Here is a 9,211-nt window from a genome sequence, read left to right as displayed (position 1 = left end):
TAAATATTCTTGGAACAAAGTGTATTGTAACACCCTATAAATTACTAATTTTATGGTTATTTGTGTCAAATTACACCAAAATTTTCACCATCAAATTAGCTATTTAAAATGGTAAAGGTGTTGAAATACATCAATTTAACAAACAAAACTATTTACACGAACATCACTTCAGTGTATATTAACACTATTAAGCTAAAATAAGGGTGTTGACGTACACCAATGCAACACTGAAAAGTGGATTCTCAATGTAAAATAACACCATTTAGCTAAAATAAGGGTGTTTACAAACACCAATGTCCCACTTAAACTATAAGCCGCTGTGTAAAGTAACACCATTCTTGTAAGCTCGAGGTGTTGATGTACACCAATCTTAAGACTAAAATGCTCCGCAATAGTGTAAAATAACACCACCTAAGCGAGGTAAGGGAGTTAGAATACACCTACAATTTGGTGTAAAACGACACATTTTAACTAAAAGAGTGTGGGTGTAGTACACCAATTAATCGATTTGGGTTTTAAAGTAACAAAATCCCAGAACAATATTTTAAACTTTAATTTTATTTTAAATAAATATCAAAAGTCCAAATTTCAGCCAGAGTATCCAACAGCAGACCGGTTTCGCCCTTTTGGAGCTCATTAATGCTGGTTAGGATCTCTGGCTTTCCTCGGAACTCTGCCGATATCAGTAAAACTAATACAATTGTGTTGTCCTATGTTTTCTTAGTATATTGCAATTTATAATGATATGCATCACAATTAGTACTTGGTGGTTTCATATTCAAAAAGCAACTTTTGTACTCGGGCGTCCGTCGAAATCTGAATCAATCTTATGTATGAGAATGGAAACCAAACATTTATATTTTGAAAATATTGCTACAAACATTAAGAATTTTAAAAACATAACAAAACATTGTCTGAACGCTATCAAATGTTTCTGTATTTTAACTCTGTGGCAAATAATTCTTTAAAAACGACTTTCTTCTATCACTAATTCCACTCCTATCTAACGTTTTAAGAAATTATAATCGCGTATTTTCTGTAACTAAGGGTATTTGTGATCGCGTAACTTACCGAAAAGGCGCAATTTTAATTACAGACTTGGAAATCGACAACATATCCTATTTTACGGAAATCAGTTATATTTTTGTCGTAAACAATACGCTGTATATCTGTGTAGTAAAAACCTTAAAGTAATTCAATTTAAATCGGATTACCAATCTTGTGAAGTTGACTTTGAACCAAGCAGTTGGGCTTTATTTAAAGCCGGCAAAAAAACATTACCATTTACTTAATAAATATCCAATTAATCAAAACATGTTTATCACGCTGAGAAATACTGCATGGTAAATAAATATAAACGTCGAAGTGGTTGGTTTTGTTATTTAAAATCTATTTTGAACACGAAATCGAAACCATGTGAGGTTGGTGTAAAATAACACTCTTCTCTTGATAAACTCCTGTGTTTTACTCAACACTGTTTTAACGAGTTTCTAACACCAATAACAAACACGTTTTTTTTCTGATAAACACCTATTTTTGTTAAGCACCGCTGAAACATACTTTTTACGAGGAATATGGTGTACAAATGGTGTATACACTAACTGTAAACCTTTTGAACACCATGTTTTAAAGTGCAATTAACACGTTTTTCTGCCAAACTCTGAATTTTTCGTCGAACACTGTTTTAACACCCTATTTACGCGGTAGATGGTGTAAAAACGGTGTATATACTAATTGTACACCTTTTGAACACTATTTTGATAGTTACTCACTTTAATTCAACACTTTTTTAACACCCTAATAACGCCATTAGTAAACACGTTTGTTTTTTAAACACCCGTTATTAAAGTCAACACTGTTTTAACACTCTTTTGACACGGAAGATGGTGTAAAAATGGAGTATACACTGATTGTACACCGTTTGAACACCCTTCTTTTTAGAGTTAAAATACACGTTTTCTGATAAAAACCTATTGGTTCGTACAACACCATTTTAACACCCATTTTACACGGAAGATGGTGTAAAAATGGCGTATACACTGATTGTACACCTTTTGAACACCCTCCTTTTTAGAATTAAAATACACGTTTTCTGATAAAAACCTATTGGTTCGTACAACACCGTTTTAACACCCATTTTACACGGAAGATGGTGTAAAAATGGCGTATACACTAATTGTACACCTTTTGAACACTTTTAATAGTTACCCACTTTAATTCAACACTTTTTTAACACCCTAATAACGCCATTAGTAAACACGTTTGTTTGTTAAACACCCGTTATTAAAGTCAACACTGTTTTAACACTCTTTTTACACGGAAGATGGTGTAAAAATGGCGTATACACTGATTGTACACCTTTTGAACACCCTTCTTTTTCGAGTTAAAATACACGTTTTCTGATAAAAACCTATTGGTTCGTACAACACCGTTTTAACACCCATTTTACACGGAAGATGGTGTAAAAATGGCGTATTCACTGATTGTACACCTTTTGAACACCCTTCTTTTTAGAGTTAAAATACACGTTTTCTGATAAAAACCTATTGGTTCGTACAACACCGTTTTAACACCCATTTTACACGGAAGATGGTGGAAAAATGGCGTATTCACTGATTGTACACCTTTTGAACACCCTTCTTTTTAGAGTTAAAATATACGTTTTCTGATAAAAACCTATTGGTTCGTACAACACCGTTTTAACACCCATTTTACACGGAAGATGGTGGAAAAATGGCGTATACACTAATTGTACACCTTTTGAACACCCTTCTTTTTAGAGTATTACATACACGTTTTCTGATAAAAACCTATTGGTTCGTACAACACCATTTTAACACCCATTTTACACGGAAGATGTTGTAAAAATGGCGTATTCACTGATTGTACACCTTTTGAACACCCTCCTTTTTAAAGTTAAAATACACGTTTTCTGATAAAAACCTATTGGTTCGTACAACACCGTTTTAACACTCATTTTACACGGAAGATGGTGTAAAAATGGCGTATACCTTAATTGTACACCTTTTGAACACCCTTCTTTTTAGAGTATTACATACACGTTTTCTGATAAAAACCTATTGGTTCGTACAACACCATTTTAACACCCATTTTACACGGAAGATGGTGTAAAAATGGCGTATTCACTGATTGTACACCTTTTGAACACCCTCCTTTTTAGAGTTAAAATACACGTTTTCTGATAAAAACCTATTGGTTCGTACAACACCGTTTTAACACCCATTTTACACGGAAGATGGTGTAAAAATGGCGTATACACTAATTGTACACCTTTTGAACACCCTTCTTTTTAGAGTGTTACATACACGTTTTCTAATAAAAACCTATTGGTTCGTACAACACCATTTTAACACCCATTTTACACGAAAGATGGTGTAGAAATGGCGTATACACTGATTGTACACCTTTTGAACACCCTTCTTTTTAGAGTTAAAATACACGTTTTCTGATAAAAACCTATTGCTTCGTACAACACCGTTTTAACACCCATTTTACACGGAAGATAGTGTAAAAATGGCGTATACACTAATTGTACACCTTTTGAACACCATTTTGTTGTAGTGTAATAAGCTCGTATTTGAGATTAACACGGTATTCGTTTTAGCATCAATTTGCGATTTATTGGCGCCGGCCGGTAGTCGAACCCGGGTCTGCTGCGTTCAAGAGATTTACTCTAACCACTTAGCCACCGACGCTTGTTAAGAAACTGTGTTTTTTTCTAAAACAGCTTTGGCGAAAGTGTTTTAAGCAGTTTATTATTAACGTTAATTTTCCCTGTACCATTTTATTTTTTTGATATGTATAAAATTTTCAATTGCGGAAATTGATCAATTTGTAGTTAAATACGATCGTCGTCAGGGATAGAACCCGGGGCACAATCTTAGAACGCGAACGTTTTACCGACGAGCCATTGACGTTTATATTTCTAAAATTTAAATACTAGTAAAAACGGGATAAAAATAAATGTAATATTTGTTTGGGTAGATGTTTATTTTGTTTTTAAAGTCTACCTATTTTACGTATGAAAATTTAAAGGTCAAATCTTGTTTTAGCGCAGTCAGCAGATAAGATAAAGGGTAGAACCCGTTAGTTTTTTGTAATTTATTTAGTTTTTTCAGTCGTATATTCTTATTTATTGGGTTTAGCGTATGTATTTTCAAGCCTGTATTAACAAAATATCGAGTTGGTCTGGTTTTCAACTCGGTCGTAATTTATTTTCAACGTTTTCTCGACTGATTAAGATATTTAATGCAGTTCATCAATTGGGTTCGTTTGTGTTTATTTATAAAGAACCCTAACTATTCCCTCTACGGTCATTTATTGATATACGTTTAGTCAAGTGGCTTTCTCTGCTTTGTGAATGGTAAGTTTTTCGCTTCTTGTTAATAAGTTTTTTGTTGGTGTGGATATTTGGATATCTACGATTCCTAATGCAGTCATTGATATCCTGGGTGTGCGAGACATAATATGGTATTGGAAATTGGACGGTTTTGGTCTTTTTCATGCGGTATGTGTCACAACGTCAACAGGATGGCTACGACAGTCTACGGGTCGTCCACTACCAGATATCTACGGTATCTTCATCAAGGGCGAACGTTGAAATAAAATGAGCGTTAACTATGCGGCAAGTATTTCGTAAGCGAGAAAAAAAATTCCCTCTGTAGATATTTCTTTCATTAAAATTGGCTTCGTATTATATTTAACTGCTAAACTTGTACCGTAAATAGGGTTAAATTGAATTGTGCATTGTTTTAGTACGTCTAACTTACTGTTGTAACTACTTAATTTATAATATTCTGAATAAATTAATCTCGGTTGTTTCGTCTTAATTATTTTAATTCAAATTAAAATTTTATACCAGGCGGGATTGAACCGGGATTACGTTTTTAGTAAATAACTCTGAATTGGGGAGATATAACTTTGAGGGTCATCTCGAGAAATTAATACCGCTAGTTGTATTTTAATTTTTTGATTGTGTTGAGGTTTTGGGCGGTATTGTTAACTTTTAATTATCATTTTTTCGTGTGAAGTGGTTTAAAGAAGGTTTTCTATGTTGTTATTTCGTAAGCGAGAAAAATACAGATATCCTCTGTAGATATTTCTTTCATTAAAATTTGCTTCGTATTACATTTAACTGATAAAATTGTTCTGTAAATAGGGTTAAATTCAATTGTGCGTTGTTCTAGTTTGTCTAACTGACTGTTGTAAATTGTATACCGTGCGGGATTGAACTCTAAATTGCGGATATATATCTTTAAGGGTTAACTCGAGAGATTTATATTTTGGCTTGCCAACTTGTTTATATTTAACACTATTTTAACACCTTTTTTACGCGAAAAATGGTGTATACACAAACCTTACACCTTTTGTACACCATTCTTTTTTAGAGTGTATCAAGTAACATTGGCCTAATTGTTTAAATGTATCGGGCGCGTCACTCGTGACGTAGAAGTGACGTTTCACTATGATAGACAATAGACGCTAGCAGCTATGAGCCACAAACACAAGGATACCGCAGCTAACCTTTAAACACGCTAACGCAGTGTTGAGTACAAATTTCATTGGACGAACCTTTTCGCTGAACGTTTTACAGCGGGGGGGGGGGGGATTTCAGAATTTACCCTTTCCAGCGGCAGCAGGCGCCGAAGCGTCTAACCAATGAAAATTGTACCAAATAAAATGCACGACTTGTGCCGGTTGAGTTCTCCTTGGGTACGTTCAGTGGCAATCAATGAAAAAAAACCCGATGGATTTGATATTTTCCACCGATGAGCTTTTTCGTCATAATGACGTCGTAAGTTACTGAACGATATTATTCAGTCATCGGTGTTGTTTAAAATGGCGTAGCTTTTATAGTAGTTTTACGTCAGTAATGACGTCAGTCATCGGAAAAACCTACTCTTCCAGCCGATGACTTCGGTGAGTAACCGATGACTATCGTGACGTCAAAACCGGAAACGCGAAAAAGCGTACAGTAGGAAACCGATGTCACCGATTACTAATCGGTGAGTCCGATGAGCATTGCAGAACGTAGCCCTTGTGTGGGGTGCTGTGTTTATTGCTCCTAGCTAGCATAAACTCCATTTATGTCTTATTCGACTTGTTTAAAGTTCCACGCGCGCGTCTTGATATTTTAGCGTAAATGGGCTCAAGCGATTTCGCTCGTGCCTCCTGAAATAAAAAAAATACGAGCTTTTTTCGCTATAATATCAAAGAGCGCGTGAAACATTTTAGCAAGTTGAACAAGTCATGAATTAAAATTTGATGAGTCACCCTTTTTATAAAGATCTTACCTCCAAACTGAACTGAACTTCTACGTATCTCCTGAGGAAAGCGATACATTAAAACAAGTTCGGCAAGCGTAATGACTATAGTTGGAGTGACGACTTAATGTAACTGGTTAAGATTATTTTCAGCTAACAAGTAGATCTTTTAAATTCGCTTTTCGTTGAAGACAATAATAGTTATTATGAAATTAAATTAAATGTTTAATGTGAAAATCAGAAGTACAGACATACCTTAAAGGATATACACAGCAATTGGACAATATTTATAAATTCATAATCATAATAATCATATTCAGCTAAGCTAATATCAAAGTCATCGAGAGACATTTAATGCCATAAATGCAGTACGAGGGGGTACATTTTAACAACCCAACGACTTGTGTCTTTACTTAATTCTGATCTGGACCAAATAAGAGGTTTTTAAAAATTAGGCTTGACATTTTCCATCGAAGCAAAACAACAATTTATATTAAAACCATTTAAATGAATGAAATATGTTTCTTCTCTTTTCGTTTTCTGAAATTCTGGAAAATAACCTTTTTTAAAGAAGCTAAAAAAATATATTTAACCCCAAATTTGTTATAATGCAACAGTTGGAAATGCCATATTTTTCGTAGGCTGAAAGCTGAAACCTGCGGCCGTTGCCTAGGCAACGGGTTTCAGATGCAGGGCCGGATTAACCAATAGGCCGAATAGGCCTGGGCCTAGGGCACCAAGCCTACAAGGGGCACCAAGAGGGTTCGAAAAAAAAAAGTACAAAACTTGAATCATTTGCTTTTCACAAAATATTTTCCGGAGTAATTTTAGTAAATGCTTCCACCCCTATGAACCAAAAACGTTTGATTGTCACATTCTCTGACGGACTGCCGTCTAGCCCTTGACGTCTGACGACATACTAAATCTGGCACCAAAATGAATTTTCCTTCCATTTCTCAATTATAAATTGAGGAAGCGCCTAGCTCGCTATTGAAAAGGGGCACCCTAAATTAACTTGGGCCTAGGGCCCCTTAAAGTCTTTATCCGGCCCTGTCCAGATGCGAGATAACCTAGTGGCCAGAATTATTAACTATAATGTTTGAAATTACTTAAAGAAGTTTCCCGTGCATGGTCCTTTGGCTAACGATATCATACATGAAATATTTGATAAATTAAGCAAAATTTAAAATCAAATGTATTTAAAAATCGTGCGCATAAGATATTTTATATTAATATATGCAACCATATAACAATTCATATTGCCAAACCACCAAAAAGAGAAAAATATTAAATCTTTTTCCATCATTTAATTTAGCGATGAAACCTTGAAAAATTTCTTCAAAATTACGGAGATAATTATATGAATGATTTTATTCGGGGCGTTGTTCCCCGTTTTTATCCAAATAAAAAAATGTTTGAATTTTGTGGGTGGAGTAACATAATCACGTGTTTTGGAAAGGAATAAGGTATGCCTGAGTTACGTGACAGAAGGGAATGAGTTAACTCAAATTCGTCCCAAATTTTAAAACAATCCTGTAAACCTTAAAAGAATAACAAGCAGTCATTTTTCCAATAGTGCCACCGTGAAATTTAAACTAAGTAAGCCAAGTAAATGGAATTGAATTTTTTCCCCTTGATAAGGATTTTGGGACCATTATTTATATATTCTAAAGCTAGCAAAATATAATTTTAAGCCAATTAAAAATTAACCGTAATTTTAAATTTAATGTGCCCTTTGGTAGGATTTAGGACTTCTTTAAAATTGCAAAGTAAGCCATGGCCTAACTAGCCAGCCCACAGCACCGCCACAGTCTTTTGCAAAAGAAAGGCAATAATAATAAAGGTATCGTCTGAAATAACTGCATTTTGTTTCAAAACCTTTACATATATATATATATATATATATATATCAGTAGATCAACTAAGCTACGCGAATAATAAAACAAATGCAATTATATTTGCGGACATTTTCAATATGCTAATATATTTTTCGGATACACTCTTTTCTACAATTCTTTCCGATATTTGTTTCGAAAAAAATATATTATTTTTTCTCTTTCTGTTACTGTTTAAAATATAGATTTACAATTTTTTTCTCCTTTCTCAGCCCCGCAGGCAATAAAAAACCTGGAGAACTGCACGGTCTCGAATGATTCCTGGATGGAAGAACCGCGTTGCTAGGGATGAGAAAAATTTATAAAAGACGGAGGAAAACTGGCCGAGAGCCTTATTGATTATGAGAATCCGATCCAAAAAAGGCGATCTCCCTGGGGGACACGCTGCACTGACAAATACAGACTATTTAAAGATGAACGAAAAGAGCAGTTTCAATTTTAGTCAACTTTGCGTTTTCTACGAAAAAGATATCCAATTATGACTCTCTGATCCCGCGTTTCCAGCGACGAAAAAACTTCCGCAAGAAGCTGATTCCGCGGAAGGGAACGCGGGGAAAAACAGAAAGAAATGAAAAATTGTGACTCAAACACGTGAAACTTCTGTCGTTGGCTTCATCTATCTTGCAGCTCGACGTCCCCCCCCCCCCCCCCCCCCCACTTTCCATCTGCAAGAAATACGATACGGTAAATTTTTCTTTCCCTTTTTTATTTCGTGTAGTTCTTTGCGGTTGAGTTATATAGGTATGTGTTGAAATATAAGTCGCTTTTTATCCGTTTTAGCTAGTAGAGAAAAATCAGCTATTTTCAGAGAACGAACCGAATCGGCTTACATTAGAATATTAAATGCACTGTTAGTTTTATTAAATATTTGGTCGATCGATGGGAAATTGGCTATGTGCGTTTGGTTTTTGTATCTGTGGGTTTTAATATATTAATGTCAGTACGCGATTTCAATTGAATTCAGAGCCATCTCCTGGTCATTAACCTAAGCTTTGTGTCATATCGCTTTTAACTACACTGACTTTAAAACTA

The sequence above is a fragment of the Leiobunum rupestre genome, chromosome 6 (genome assembly GCF_980474605.1).
Source record: "Leiobunum rupestre chromosome 6, qqLeiRupe1.1.hap1, whole genome shotgun sequence".
Taxonomy (NCBI): domain Eukaryota; kingdom Metazoa; phylum Arthropoda; class Arachnida; order Opiliones; family Sclerosomatidae; genus Leiobunum; species Leiobunum rupestre.
This window is presented reverse-complemented; position numbering follows the sequence as displayed.